Consider the following 17,353-nt stretch of genomic DNA (forward strand, 5'->3'; position numbering starts at 1 on the left):
AAATAAGAATTGCAAACTGTTCCATTGGAATGCATACTCACAGTTTATAGCTTTTGTAGAATGCAGCTTTTTTAAAAGCAAGAAAAGCTTTCCATTGTAAATATCCCATGTAAAGTATAAATCTAGCCTTCTTGATAAAAAGCACTGAGTTCAGCGTTAATATGATTTTTCTTATATTGCAAGTACTTTCGACGAGTATTATATTGTCGTCTTCAGGCGAAAAAAGAACAAATTTGAAAATTAGAACGTGCAGAATGTTCCAAGTAGAAAACGGAAAAATTTTCTTGTCAATTTCTAAATTATAGCGTTCGGTAATTCCGTTGGTCACGTGCAACAAGCTTTTGCTGGCGTTCGAAATATCTTAAATTTTTCCGTTTTCTACTTGGAACATTCTGCACGTTCTAATTTTCAAATTTGTTCTTTTTTCGCCTGAAGACGATGATATAATACTCGTCGAAAGTACTTGCGATATAAGAAAAATCGTATTAACGCTGAACTCAGTGCTTTTTATCAAGAAGGCTATACAATTTTGGTGTGAGTTTTATTTATTTATCTATTTCTATAAAGTATAAATCTATAGGTTAAGTTCATATTATGATTGGAATTGACCTAAAATTGTTTAACTCCTACTCCACAGCCTTCTTTTGACACAGATTTCAGTAGATCTTGAGCTTGTATTGAGAATTTGAGAGTAAAACATGTTAAGTGAGTTTTATGCTATGCATAATCCAACTATTTAGTGAAGCATGTAATCATCTGGAAACATTCAAATATAACAGAAATCACATTAAAATAGAAATTAGATTCATTCTGATAGTGTATCTATTAATTTAAATTTTGTTTTGAAGTTTTTACTTTGTTTCATTTTTATTTTTAAATGAACCCTGTTTTGACTGTGAATATTTATCATGAAATGTGTACTCTGCAAATTCATACTTTCCACCTTTATGTTTAGATAGTGATTGTGCAATTGGCCTCTAAAATTAGGATGACATCAAGATTTAAACTTCTATTTCCCAATCAGTGATTTTTTTCCTGCAATTCTTTGATCTTTTGAGAGTAATTTTTACAATATGAAATTGAAATATAAATTATAAAATTATTCAATTAAAATTAAAATAAAGATAGAAGTTTATAACTCAAAATGCGAGTTTGAAGTCCAAGGTAGAAGTTATTAATTGAAGTATGTGTGTGTGTTTTTATAGTACACCCTGTATACGTCAGGTGACCGAACCTTGTCATACAGGAGCCATATACCATGTATTTAAAATATGTGAAAGTAACATCCTATATTTAAATGGTATGTTATATATAACATACCATTCAATATAGGATGTTAATGTTATAACATACCATTCAATATATACTGTGGTGCATATATATAATATATATGCAATGTATCCTATATAAAGAAATAGCACTGAAGTCTATCCCCTATCCTTTATTATTTTTAGACTTGTATGTAGGAGCTGCAATAAGCGTCTAGTAGCTTGCAAGCTACTTATGAGAAGAGTCTCACTTTGGGTTAATTCCTTCTTTCAGAACCCTCTGAATTAATTATTAAAATATTAATTTAATTATAATCATTAAATTTATGAAGAGACGGAACATAACACCTACCTCTAGGCATTAGTCATTAATTTAACCTAATGTAATCTGGCATTGTTTGGCTTTATATATAAATAAATATAATATAATATAGAAATTTGACCATTATTTTCTTGATTTTAAACATTTAAATTGGTAATAATGTTTATATTTTTTTGCTACAAAAATAAAACTAGAAATGTCGTTACATAGAAGTAATTATTTTTATATAAAATTTCATTGTAATAGTTTGATAGAAATATTATTATAATGGTTGTCAAGGTTACTAAATCAGAAATTTGATCCAGAATGTAATAAGGAAGAACAAAAATTTAAATGGATGCAGTAATATGAGACATGCATTTTAGTTTGGTAATAATATTAGAAGTGAATGTTTTGCATTTTAAATTGGAATTTTGAGTGTTAGAAACAGAATGATATAGAGAAATTTAAAAGTATTTGAACTGTTTGTTTAATTTTAAGGAATTTAATTGAAAAAATTGCAGCCAAAAGGCTGATATTTTATTACAAAGTTTAGATCTGATTCTAAACATTCATTATCAGGTTATTGACTTATCAGTTTGACCAAATTTATCGATTTATCTGTTAAATTTATAAAGAAAACTTCAGTTTTTGTAAATAGAATCTTCTTCAATAATTTATTAGTCAATTAAGAATTGTGTTAAATTTGAAGCCATTTTGAAACTTTTTACAGGTATTTAAAGATACTTTTTTCTTTATTTGAATATACAATGGTTTCAAAATAAGTCTGAAGGTTATTTATTATTAATTTTGTATTATTTATGAAGAAAACTTTGTTAATTATAGAATTTTTTGTTTGAAAGGTTATGATGTGTTTTAGATCCAATTTTGATTATAATGTTACAAGAAATTACATTAAGTTTAATGAAAATTATATGTTAATAATTAAATAAGTATTAAATTTCTGCCATTCTTTCAAAATCAACAAATTACATGCTATTATATGATTTACAGTGCTTTTTGCATTAATAATCAGGAATAGAGTACTGCATCTAAGTTCATTGCATTATTAGATTAGTAGAACAGTAGAGATTTTAACGAATAAAATGAATTCTTCTGATGCTCAAAATATATAAATTTCTCTTTTGTATTTGCATAATCAATTGGACTAAATTTAGCTAACGTTGAATGAATTATCAATTGTTATGTGTGATTATAAAATTGCCGATTTGGACCAAATTTAAATTACTGCATGCTGATAATTTATCACGAGTAAAATGCATGTTGTTTTTATAGATAAGATTATTATTTTGCATCGTGTCTTCTTTAAAGCATCATTGACGTGGCAATTTTAATAACTACAGACTGACTGAAGGTTTGGAATGTCTGGAATTTGTTCAAAAATATATTGTATGTATTGATTAATCTTATAAAAGCCTGCAGTTAAAATAATTATAGTAGTTACTATAAGTATTAAGTAACTATAACACAAGGTTTTCCAAAAAGAATGCTATCATTTTAAATTATTGTAATTATGTTAATTATTACCCAAGAAGTAGGCAATGTACACCAATTGATGGAGTAACTGCCCAAGTTTTATCTCTTGTTTGCATTCAAATATCTTGTCTGATGTATTAATACTAAACTAAACAATTGCTATAATTAATCTAGTACCAAAGTACTAAATTTCTGATTATTAATTGTAGCATAAAGAACCCCATTAAATATGACTATCATTTGGTTTAGTATAATTGCAATAATTTCAAATGGTAGAATTATTTTTGGAAAACTGTATTACAGTTTATAGAATATAGTGTGTGGCGGCCGCATAATTGTAACTAGCGCTACACCTGAAAATCCAGGTGGCGCTGGCGCGACGCATATATAACCATGTGCAGGCCGTCCGCCATACTTCTTCCCGACTTATCAGCTACTCTTGGGTTGCTCACATGTACACGTGGATTCCAATCAACCGACCGTTAGGTAGACGAGACTTCTTTGTATATAGCGTGAATAAAGTAAATAGGAGATATATGACTACGATCTCTATTCATATATTCAGCGAACACAATCAAGTGGTGTGACGACTGCCACATTGGTGAGCCGAACGTGATTTCTCGTTCCGAAGCTAATCCAACTACATCGGCTGCTTTTCATCGAAGTTCGGAAAACTAACAGGGCCAGAGACATTCATCAACATTCAGGACAAGCAAGTAATAATTATTTTTTATTTTTACGGTTTTTCACACGTGCTGGAGGACAAATGTCGAACGACGACAACGGAAGCATGGCAACCTACGTGCCAGAAATCGCTCGGGTGGCGGTACGAGCCCCACCGTTCTGGAAGGCTAACCCGACCCTTTGGTTCGCACAAATAGAAGCCCAGTTCGCAAACGCCAATATAACAGCCGACGAAACAAAATTCAACCATGTTATTGCGGCCATGGAGAGCGAAATCCTCGCCCAAGTGAGCGACATAGTCGTCCAACCTCCGAACAAAGAGAAATACCTCACGCTCAAACGCCGATTAATTGACCAGTTCGCGGATTCTGAACAACAGCGGCTACGATTATTGCTTCAAGGCATTGAGCTAGGGGATCAACGCCCGTCTCAATTACTACGGAAGATGCGAGAGTTAGCCACAAATAGAATTTCAGACGACGTGCTAAAGACACTTTGGCTCCAGCGCTTGCCAACAGCCGCTCAACAAATACTAGCGGTAAGCGGCGAAGATCTAACAAAAGTTGCCGAATTGGCCGATAAAATTTGCGAAGTCACCGCACCAATGGGCCAGATTCAGGCCGTGTCACCGCCGCCGGCCGAGAACCACGTGGACGCGATCGCCCAGTTGAAGGAACAGATATCACAATTGTCCCTCCAGATCCAACAAATTACGGAGTCAAAACCCTACTGACGTAGCAGGCATCGCAGCCGCCGTTTTTCGTCTCCCCATCGAAACAGAAGCACATCAGAGGGAAGGCAGGTCTGCTGGTACCACCGGAAGTTCGGAGACAAAGCAAACAAGTGCACGTCCCCCTGCCAATTCCAGTCGGGAAACTGATCAGGCCGTCGCTCGACGACACGGGCGACGGCCAGTCTAGGGGACATAGGCTCTTCTTGCATGACAGGGCCACGTCGACGCGTTTTCTGATAGATACAGGAGCGGACATTTCTGTAGTCCCCCCAACTCCGGCCGAAGCAAGAAGAGAGCCAGACAGACTGCAACTCTTTGCAGCAAACGGTTCAAAGATCAAAACGTACGGACGGAGACTATTATCATTGGAATTGGGTCTGCGCCGGTCGTTTCAATGGCCGTTCGTAATAGCTGCAGTATCCAACCCAATAATTGGAGCGGATTTCTTAAGGAACTTTGGCCTTATTGTCGATATTCGACACAAAAGGCTTATAGATAACTAAACTAAACTTGCGAGCGCTGGAAAAGCCGTGACGGTGGCAACACCGACACTATCGCTCGTCGGAGACAACTCCTCCTTCCATCATCTGCTCGCAGAGTTTCCTGAGCTGGTCACACCATCTACACCAGCCGAACCGCCCAAACATAGTGTTGTAGTCCACTTCACTCAAACCCGGGGACCACCGGTCGCAGGAAAGCCGCGCAGACTTCCTCCCAAAAACCTCAACGCAGCAAGGAAGGAGTTCGAATATATGATGGCCCAAGGGATTTGCCGACCATCCAGCAGCCAGTGGGCTAGCCCGTTGCACCTAGTGCGAAAAAGCAACGGCGACTGGAGGCCCTGTGGCGACTATAGGAGGTTAAACGCAATAACAGTTCCCGACCGCTACCCCATACCCCACATACAAGACTGTGTGCAGCTGTTACGCGGCAAGTCCGTTTTCTCGACGCTCGATCTAGCTAGGGCGTACCACCAAATCCCAGTGAACCCGGAAGACGTCCCCAAAACGGCAGTGACCACCCCTTTCGGGTTGTTCTAGTTTCTATACATGGGCTTCGACTTATGCAACGCTGCACAGACGTTCCAACGGTTTATTCACCAAGTCTTACGCGGGCTGGACTTTTGTGTGCCCTACTTCGACGACGTATTAGTGGCGTCGACCAGCGAAGCGGAACATTGGGAGCATCTCAAGACCGTCTTGGAACGCTTCAAAGAATACGGAGTACGGATCAACCTGTCCAAATGCATCCTTGGTCAATCTGAGGTAAGATTTTTAGGTTATCGCGTAACTCGGTCCCTTGCAAGATAGGGTTGCAGCAATAGGCCAGATACCCCAACCAAAAACAGTACGTGAATTGCGTAGGTTCCTGGCAATGCTGAATTTTTACCGGCGTTTCATTCCCCATGCGGCAAAATCCCAGGCGCCTCTCTGCGAATTCCTAAAAGGGGCAGCAAAGAACGATAACCGTGCAATTAATTCGGACGAAGACTCAAAAAAAGCATTCCAAGAGTGCAAAGATAAATTAGCGCGAGCAGCAACGCTAGTATATCCCGATTCCACGGCGCCAACAGCACTGATTGTTGACGCTTCTGACATCGCCGTAGGGGTGGTCTTGCAGCAAAAGCAGGACGAGTGGAAGCCTCTAGCCTTTTTTTCTCTCAAGCTAACTCCAGCGGAGCGTAAGTATAGTGCGTACGATAGGGAACTACTCGCGGCTTATATGGCAGTCTGGCACTTTAGGCACATGCTAGAGGGCCGTGCATTTACAATACACACAGACCACAAACCCTTGACCTATGCCTTTCTGCAGAAATCGGACAAGTGTTCACCCCGGCAGGTTAGGCAACTAAATTTTATCGCCCAGTTTACAACAGATATTCGACATATCAAGGGCAAAGAAAATATTGTAGCCGACACGCTGTCGCGTGTAGAAGCAATCACAAATCTGCCGATTAACTATCTGGAAATGGCTAGAGCCCAGGAGACAGACGACCAGCTGCAGGCGCTACGTAACAACCCCAACTCGACTGGGTTAGTGCTGAAGCTGCTGCCAATAGATGATTCGGCAGCCCAGCTGTATTGCGACGTGTCAGGAAACAAGGTCAGGCCGTTTCTTCCCAAGGAGTTTAGACGACAGGTCTTCGACTCTGTTCATGGTCTGGCACATCCTAGTATCCGCGCAACAGCGAAATTAGTAAGCGAGCGATACTGCTGGAAGTCCATGAGATCAGATGTAACCAAGTGGACGCGCGCTTGTCTCCAGTGCCAACGCTCCAAGGTGCACAGGCATACTCGCTCAAAACCAGGCACCTTTCTCATTCCCAGTTCCCGTTTCGAGCACGTGCATATAGATATAGTGGGTCCGCTTCCCCCGTCGCAAGGCTTTAGATACATCGTTACATGTATCGATAGGTACTCCAGGTGGCCGGAGTGCATTCCGGTCGCCGATATCTCGGCGGAATCGATTGCAAAAGTTTTTTACGCAAATTGGATATGCCGCTTTGGCGTTCCGCTCAGATTGACCTCGGACCAAGGACGTCAATTTGAGTCCGACCTTTTCCACACTTTATCGACAACCCTGGGCATCAAACAGATCCGCACAACCCCATACCATCCAGCGGCGAATGGAATGGTGGAACGGCTCCACCGCACACTTAAGGCAGCCCTACGTTGCCATGGAGGAGACGATTGGGCAAATGTACTCCCAACGGTCCTCCTTGGCCTTCGAACAGCATTCAAAGAAGACATACAGGCCGCCACTGCCGAAATGGTTTACAGTGAAAACCTTAGGTTGCCGGGCGAATTTTTTACTCCAAGCAGGTACAACCCCGACCCAGCAAACTTCGTCGGGCGTCTTAAAAGCACCATGGAAAAGTTACGCCCAACACCCACCAGGCAACCAAACAGGACAACTTGTTTCGTACACGAAGAACTGAACTCGTGCCAACAGGTATTTGTGCGCGACGACACGGTAAGGAACTCGTTACAACCAGTCTATTTGGGTCCTTTTCGTGTTATATCAAGAGATGACAAGGTTTTCACCATCGAACAGGGCAGCCGAAAGATAGCTATAAACATAGACCGGTTAAAACCGGCATTCATCGAGGCAAGCACAGATACGAAGTCTGGGGGGCCGCACCTAACTTCCGAACAGCCGAAGACAGCCGCTAAGACGACAACAGGAGCGACGACGCCGGACGACAGACGAGCGCCGGTCGCAACCAGATCCGGTCGACGGGTCCGATTCAACCCGCGATATTTACGACGGGTTAACTGTAACGATATTTGTAAATATGTAACGGTAAACTTCTCGTTGTCACTGGTGGGGGAGTGTGTGGCGGCCGCATAATTGTAACTAGCGCTACACCTGAAAATCCAGGTGGCGCTGGCGCGATGCATATATAACCATGTGCAGGCCGTCCGCCACACTACTTCCCGACTTGTCAGCTACTCTTGGGTTGCTCACATGTACACGTGGATTCCAATCAACCGACCGTTAGGTAGACGAGACTTCTTTGTATATAGCGTGAATAAAGTAAATAGGAGATATATGACTACGATCTCTATTCATATATTCAGCGAACACAATCAAGTGGTGTGACGACTGCCACAGTGTATATTAAGACGCGCTGCCTAACTATATATATATTAATTAACGGGGACCGACACTGACAAAGGAAAGAGTGGACTTACCTTTATAGTACAAGCTCGAGACGACTTCGAATAGTTGACTATGTCTGAATGAGACCACGGCTGGAATGAAAAGACAAAGAAAGTTAGGGCCACGCGGTCGCTACGTATAACCTCGGAACAGGTACTTATTGCCTAATGACCTGGAAACGACCGTTAACTAGTAACTAGAATACGGTAAAATTTTTATTTTCGAACATTATTTTAATTTTTGTAGCGCGAATTTTAGAATCAATTTTAGAAACAGCAATTTTAGAATCAATGTAGCAAACATATATAATAATTTTTATACGTACTTTTATACTGCAATATAATAAAATTAATTTAAATTATACCATTATTTATCATGAAAGTCTGAAGATACTAGTTAAAAATTGCTTAGAAAGAATTCTTTTGTTACATCGACATTAATTCAACGCTTATTTTATTTTTATAGAATCCTATGGCAGTAAGTATAAGTTTAATATTTGCGGATATTTTTTACATATTATATAATTTTTCTTTGTGAAAATCTGTTATCTATAAAAACTGTTTCTCAAACGAGTATTAAATTACACCCAAAATTATAAAAAACAGTTAAAGTGAAATATGCAATAGCGTATTTAATGAAAGAGAAATTAAATAATTTCTGGAATTGTTTACGTTATCAGCTTTATTCATTATCTTCTTTACAGAAATAAATACTTCTTTGTATATAAATATAAAATAAAACAAAAATCAGATATAATAATAAATAACAAGTAATAACATCGTGTAACATAGCAGAATACTAAAAATGTAGAACGAAGACTCTCCCAGTTTTTATTTCAAAAATCTGATAAGTGCTGGGAGAGTGAGAATTCCCGCAATGGCTTTTGGCAGTTTACGCGAATTGTTGCGACTGGCAAGATCACCAGCAATATCGTATTTGAATTTCGCAAATTTTCTATACCGCTATTATCGAATCATGCACATAAAAAAAGGACATGCTGTAGTTATTTATAAATGATTTGATGTTAACAATCGTCAACGTACGTACTTAGAGGTTTTTAGACTATATCGTATCATCTATAACTTTTAATGAACTCAAAACTTTGTTTTTATTTTTGTGAAATTTTCTCACCGCTTTATTTTTTTCTTAATTATAGAATTAATTTTATGTAAACCTTTCAAGTGTTACTATAACTTTTGAACAATTGGAATAAAGTAAAATATATTTTATTTTTACTTCTAAAATTAAAAACGAATCTATGCTTCATTCAATACTAATTCTTAAACACAATTTCGTGCATATTTCTTGTTGAAAAAATAATACAATTTTATTGAATATTTCAGATATTTCAAGTAAGTGTAAAAACACGCTTTTTATTCATTAATGTATTTGTATATCACAAATTTAAAATTAATAAACGATTTCTTATTTGATTAAGTATTATAAAATTTACACTTTAATTCATAATGTTTTTGTGCAAGTTAATATATTTACACCTACCATTTATTGAGTTTTGAATTTGCTGGCGTAAATATTAAAATTATTATGTTTTATCACTGGTTTTTAAAGTAAACTCATGATTTATTGCAAACAAATTTACCGTAGCTGGTGGATGCAGGAAACAAGCCCAAAAGGGTTGTTGTATTGTTTTCATGAGTGTATGGCTATTTTTTAAAATTTAATAGAACTTTGGATTATTTCGTTCAATGTACTGTATTGTGATTTATGTAGTATTGAGTTAGACAACATAATTTAACGTACAGTACATTGCATTATTGTACTAGTATTCTTTGGAATTGAATAAATATAAATTCTCAGCTTTATACAATTAATTTGTGCTAGCAAAAAAGGATATGGTAAGTGAAAACACGAGAAAAACACTGGGCCATTTCTAGCGAAGGTGAAAACGGGCTTCGTACCTATCCCTCCAAACGCTGGAAGAAATTCAAATTTTTTATTATATGTGAAATTTTGACTAATAGTAATAGTAATAATAAAACTTTCACAATGAAAATATACATATATAATTATATATAACATATCAAATTAAAGTTCGACACTTCTGGTATGCTTCAATTAGTATTTGCGTGGTTGAGGCCGAAGTTTTAAATGCGAAAACGTGTACGTCGGACGTTCAGTGCCGCTTTCTTGTAAGCCTACAAGTTTGACAATAGTGTTTGGATATAGTCGGTGGAATCATTCTCGACATTCCAAACACATTTGTCAAACTTCTAGGCTTACGAGAAAGCGGCGCTGAACGTCCAACGTATATGTTTTCGCGTTTAAATCTTTGACCTCTATCTCGCTATTACTTTAAAATTGTGCGTATAGAAAACACTTATACCACTCTTATACAAAAAATTAGAATACGCACCTAACTAAAAGTTTAGTTTGCATTTTCTCATGATCAACATAAAATACGAAACTTTTTTACCCTACATAAACAATGACTGTGTATATTTATTATACCCATTAATCAGACAAATTAACTCAAACGATTTTTTGTTACAAATGGAAATAAAATGACAAAAAAATATAACAACAGTTTGACCATTACAAAAAATTAGTATATTAGCTAAATGTGTGTAAAATATAGCAAATACAACAAAATAAACTTAATATTTTGTTGCGTTGCGTTTTGCCATAATCAATGCTAGCAATCTGTCGGGAATGGTGCGGATAAATGCTTCGCATTCGTTTCTGGTGATACAGTTCTAAATGTCAGGAATGTTTGTCACTAGTTTTTCTTTAGAGGTTGATCACCGTTTGTCGGGATATAAAAATCGTCTGGCACTCAGTTTTCCCGCCTTTTCCGTGAACGGCCGTTGTCGCCATAGAAACGGCGATCAGAACATTTTGAAAACTCGACCGCTCATTGGTTAAGAAACATCGGACGATCGGCGGACGTCTTATAGAGCTGGTAAATGCTGATTGGTGGAACCGAATGCTGTTTCAATCCTATAAAAGCATTGAAGTTCTGGCGGGAAGTTCAGTTTACTTTGGACATTGAAGTGAACTCACGCTGACCTTAGCTCGCCTAAGCTGTTATAGAAAATTGTCTCATCTTGTTGTATAGTTGTGGACTTTGAATTTGTACGTCGCAAGGTGCTTTTTCGACGGACCTGTTGCAGTGGACGATTACCTCGAACTTTGTTAATATCTAATGTTTGTAATTCTTATATGTGAACTTTAATTGTAACTGTACATACGTTTATTTTCAATATATACATTAAGTTTTTAAATTAAACAGACTCAGAAGTATTTTTGAATTGACTCCGTTCATTAGTCGCTGTTCATTACTTCTCACAAAATTGCAATGGGTTTAAGTCGGGGAAATTTTTTGGCCGAGCCAAAATTGCAATCTGTCGTTCTTGTAACCAACGTATCGTTGACTTCGCAGTATGAGAGGATGCTCCATCTTCTTTAAGTAAAAATGTTTTTTCAATTAAATCATCTGTCGATGGTATAATAAATGTTTTTAAGATGTCTTGATATGTCTGAGCATTGACAGGTTCCTGAAGAATGCACAGTTGTCCTATGCCGTTAGCATTCATTCATCTTCAGATTAAGACTGATAATGCAAACTTCACGAACTCTTCATACAGTCCTTTTCGAAGGCCGCTTTGGTTGTTCTGCATACAGGCGGGCCATGGTCTCCACAAGAGAGAGAAAACAGGTATTCGTCACTAAAGAGAACGTTATTCCAGTTGTGTTGTTTTACGTGAGTCTCTCACTACACCATCTGACACTCGCTTGTCATTGCTTTTTCGTTAGAGATGGCTTCGTCTTAGGAACACAGAAGTTGAAGTGCGAATCGTGCAACCTTCAGCATGTGGTTCGACTACTAACGTTCACTCCAGTTGCTCTCCATTGTGCACGCAAGTGTTTAACGCTCCTAAAACGTCTTTCGCACAACAATCTTTCTCGAGTTTTTCTGATTTTCTGAAACAAGTCGTTGCTTGTTTACGTCCACATTTCTGGCAGTTAATAGTTAAAACTTGAACAAGGTTTTGTTGCTTCACTATTGTAGAGACTGTTGGATGAAAGCATTTTACATAATTCGCAATTTATTTTTGTGTTTTTTTTACTTTGTACAAAGCTATGGTAATATTTCTAGTTTTATAACTGATGTCGAGCCCAATGTTGTACTTGTGAAAACCGAAAGGCCCTGAGTCTAATTTAATAATATTTATTAATAATGTTAAAATATTGTCACAAGATATTACTTCATTTTTGTGAAAAACTAATGTTTTGGACGTGGGAATAGATAGATAACAGATGTTACTTCCTTTGAGGGAAGTCCGTACATCCTCTGTTTTTCCCTTATCCGTTAAAAATCTCGCTCAGATAGGAACTATCTACCCCTCTTTAATTCCCCTTTCATCCGTTCACATGAACGAGTTTCGAGGAGATGATTGGTCGCAAATCCGGAGATATAGGGGAAATTTGCGAGAATTCGGGGAGTTCCGCGACAGATCTGAAAGCGTCCAAACTCCACATTCATTTTCCTCTTAATGACCAACGCCCTTAGACGAGTCACATAGACTAAGTTCCGAGTCTGCACTTAGAAAATGTAACTTCGATTTTGTGCACATATCTATCTCCCATGTTGAGAAGTAAATGAACTTTATCTCCAAAGTGTCCTCTGCCTACAGAGAAGAAGACGAACGACAACTAGAACAGGTTGTATGTTTTAACGATTTTGTGAGCTCTCTCTCTCGATCGCGTATCGGGTATAGTATAAGTCCATGCCGATATCGTGTATCTTAATTGTCGTTTTATATCCCTCGCCTCTCGATATTTGTATTAATTTTACTTTTGAATCATTAAATTTACTCTTGTTTGTTTTATATAAGATATGTCTGTTGATTTGTCTCTGAATCAGATCGAAAGGGAAATCGCACGCGTATTTGTCCGCGGATCGATAAATTGACAAACTGGTGTCAGTCCTGACGTAGATCTGGACCTCGCAGTCTAGATCGGTTTCGCGTATTTATCGCCCTCCTATAAAAAGTTTACAGAGCCGATCACACGATCGTGCGCCAGTAAGTGATATAGGTAATTCACTTATACCCTTGGCTGCTCTCACATACTGTTATACCGCTCTCCTCAGAAATATGAAAATTTTCATTACAATATAATTTTTATGAGTGTTTTCTTGGTAGTTTCTACTAATATTCTAATCTTTTGTCATGGTGAAACTTTTATTCTGTTTTTGTTTTTGTCATTTCCTTTCAATTTGTAACAGAAAAGTATGAGTTAATTTGTCTGATTAATGGGTATAATAAATATACATAGATATTGTTTATGTAGGGTAAAAAATAGTCTCGTACTCTGTGTTGTTCATGAGAAAATGAACAGTAAATTTTAGTTTAGAGAATATTTTAAGTTTTTGGTGGTATATTATTATTTGTATAGTATTATTATTATTTGATAGTATTTGCGTTATGAAAAAATTAATAGATTTTGTTTTAATTTTTTATTTATTGAACTATTTAAAAATAAAAAGATATGGTGTCGCTTTCTGCCTAAAAGTAACAACATCGCTCGCTAATACAGTAGTTTCTTTGACCCATAATAGTATCATTGAATGAAAAGAAACGAAATCTTTGTATAATATTAAAGAGTAGAAATACAGAGCTGTAAGAAAATATCGACATTTAAGTGAATTAAAGTTCTTTAACAGGCTAGCTGAATGCACTTTTTCGAATTTTCTACACAACATATATATTATGTGAATAAAAACAGTTTCTCATAAAAAATCATCTCAAAAGCATTCTATTCGGCAGAATGACCATGCGTTACCTTATACCATTAAACTAAACTATCTAAGTGAATTGAAAAAAGTATTGGATTCATGAACAGCATTTTTTAAAATCTATGTAGCAAACATAAAAAATAATTCTTAAACATAATTTTCTATACTATACAATTGAATTAATTTAAATTATACCAATAATCATATTGAAAAACTAAAGATAGAGGTTATTATAAATTGCTCTAAAAGTGTTATTTTGAAATTTGAAATTTAATAAAACACTTTCTTTTATCTTTATAGTCTACTATTCAGGTAAGTATAAATTTAATACTTGCAGATATTTTTGTTTATCACATAATTTTTTGTGAAAATCTGTTATTTTACACTTTCTCAGGCGCGTAGTTATTTACAACCACCATTATACAAAACAGTTAAGGTATAATGGACAGTAATATTTTATAACATAGAAAGTAAATAATTTCTGGAATATTTCACGTTATTAGTTCTATACGTCACTTTATTTCCATATAATATAATTTAGAAACGATACAAAAACGCAATATGTTTGGAATAATTTTATAATGAATACTAAGGGTTATTGTTATATTATTTTTGTACTGATTGAAAATTTTTATTAAGTTATAATATCGACATTTTAGTTTATATTTTTATAATACTATAAATATAAAAACTGAATAATATTTATTAATAATGTTAAAATATTGTCACAAGATATTACTTCATTTTTGTGAAAAACTAATGTTTTGGACGTGGGAATAGATAGATAACAGATGTTACTTCCTTTGAGGGAAGTCCGTACATCCTCTGTTTTTCCCTTATCCGTTAAAAATCTCGCTCAGATAGGAACTATCTACCCCTCTTTAATTCCCCTTTCATCCGTTCACATGAACGAGTTTCGAGGAGATGATTGGTCGCAAATCCGGAGATATAGGGGAAATTTGCGAGAATTCGGGGAGTTCCGCGACAGATCTGAAAGCGTCCAAACTCCACATTCATTTTCCTCTTAATGACCAACGCCCTTAGACGAGTCACATAGACTAAGTTCCGAGTCTGCACTTAGAAAATGTAACTTCGATTTTGTGCACATATCTATCTCCCATGTTGAGAAGTAAATGAACTTTATCTCCAAAGTGTCCTCTGCCTACAGAGAAGAAGACGAACGATAACTAGAACAGGTTGTATGTTTTAACGATTTTGTGAGCTCTCTCTCTCGATCGCGTATCGGGTATAGTATAAGTCCATGCCGATATCGTGTATCTTAATTGTCGTTNGAACATTTCTTGTTGGAAGTAATATAATTTTATTGAATTTTTTAGAGTCTTGGTAATGTAAGTATAACAATACGCTATTTTTTATCAATGAATTTGTATATCACTATTTTGAAATTAATAAACAATTGTTTATTTAATGAAATACTATTAAAAAAATAATTTTTTTCATAATGATTTTGTGCAGAGTAAATATATTTAGACCTACCGAACATTGAATCTGTTGGCGTACATATAAGAATTATTATTTTCTTTAAACAGTTTTGTAAATAAAACAACTTTAGAGTTAGTGCGGCAGGCGGTATTGAATATCAATTTATCGCAGGAAGCATGGCCAAGAGTGGTAGTATTGTTATCGATAGTGCGTGTCTATCTCTTAAATTTATTATAGCGTCGTTATATTTAGCTCAATATATTGGCCTTTGTATATTATTGAATGTTTCCTGGTAACACAGCAGCGTAGATTTCTGGTAGATACGCACGTGGAATACTCTTATGTATACTTTTGTGAATATTAACGGACTAATCTAATCAGATATCCTGGATGATACTAAGTAATTTAAAGTATCATTCAATATACTAATTTAAACTACTTATACTAATTAGTTTAAATTAATTTGTATAAGTAGTATATCTAATTTTACTGTATTAGAAAACGCAAAATCAATGCATCTTTGTACACAAACACACACACAAACATATATATATATGATTACATATGTGTAGTTTTAATAAATTGATGTGCTGTATATAAAAATGAATACATATCTTTGATATTTATTGATAAAATGAAATATATATATGTAGGTTTGATACTTTTAGAAAAATTTCGGAACTTTCTAACAATGACAACATAGACGTTTATTTATTTTATGTGAAATTTTCACAAATTAGTAAGCCTATAATACTCATTAAAATTTTCAAACTGAAAATATGAATATAATTAATTAGTATGCATCTATGTTATTAATTTAATCAAAATTATTCTTTCAATCACTATATCAGTGTATTTCTATTAGTAGGACTTATCATACTGGTGTATAAGTCCTATTATTAGAAATACACTGATATAGTGATTGAAAGAATAATTATTCATATAATTGTATACATCACCTATAAAATTCAAGTTTGACTCTTGTAAAATGCTTCAAGCAATATAATTTGAATGTTGTGCGTATAGAGAAACACTGATATATTTATATTTGGTGGTATTGATCAGGCTATGTTTTATGAAAAAAGTAATTGTTTTTAGTTTTATTACTTATTTATTGAAATACTTGAAAAATAACAAGACATTGATGTCCGTTCATCTTTCTTCGACCATAAAATTATCTTTAAAAGAAAACAAATGCGCAATCTTTGAAAAATACTTAAGGGTAAAAATACATAACGAGCTGGAAGAGGATATCCACATGTAAATGAATTGAAGTTCTGCAACGGGCAAGCTAAATCTGGAATTTTTTACAAAAGTTATATAATAGCCAAATTGAAGACTGTTTCTCATAGAAAATGCTTTCAGAAAGCATTCTTCGTTTTAGCAGATTGACCATGTGTTGCGTTACCTTATTAAATAAAACCAAAGTATCCAATTAATTGAAAATAAATCAATTTATCAGAGCAAGTGAAATGTTTCGGAAACTATCATAGGAGCTGTAAAAAGTTTATACATTTTAGTTGAGCATGATGCAAACATTTTAGACATGTTTTTTTCAGTCAATCCGAACTAGGAATTAAACCGCAGATAAATTAGCATTACGTTTTTATTATGTCATTTGGCTTAGAGCTTATAGTAAACTTGGAATTTTAAACAAAGAGTTTGATAATATTCCAATACAGATATAAATTCGTCTATTTTATATTAAATAGCGTCATTTCTTCTTCTGGTGAAGAGTCAGAAAGTAAAAACATATTTTGTATAAATTACAAAACACAATGCTCATAAGTGTTATCAAAGAACTAAATCATTGTATTTACCATTTAATTATTTTACATTTATTGTTTTACCTAAGAAAATATGTATTGTTAATTGAAAATTATTTTTGTTAATACAGTGATAAAAAATTTCAATATATTTAACACTAGTTTTAAAATGGGATTTTATTTAAATGTATATCACTAAAATGAATTTACGTAGTTTTCTGTCCAAAAGTAAACATAATT

This window comes from Centruroides sculpturatus, unplaced genomic scaffold, assembly GCF_000671375.1.
Source record: "Centruroides sculpturatus isolate CEXI.00-Female unplaced genomic scaffold, Cexi_2.0 scaffold1099, whole genome shotgun sequence".
Lineage (NCBI taxonomy): Eukaryota > Metazoa > Arthropoda > Arachnida > Scorpiones > Buthidae > Centruroides > Centruroides sculpturatus.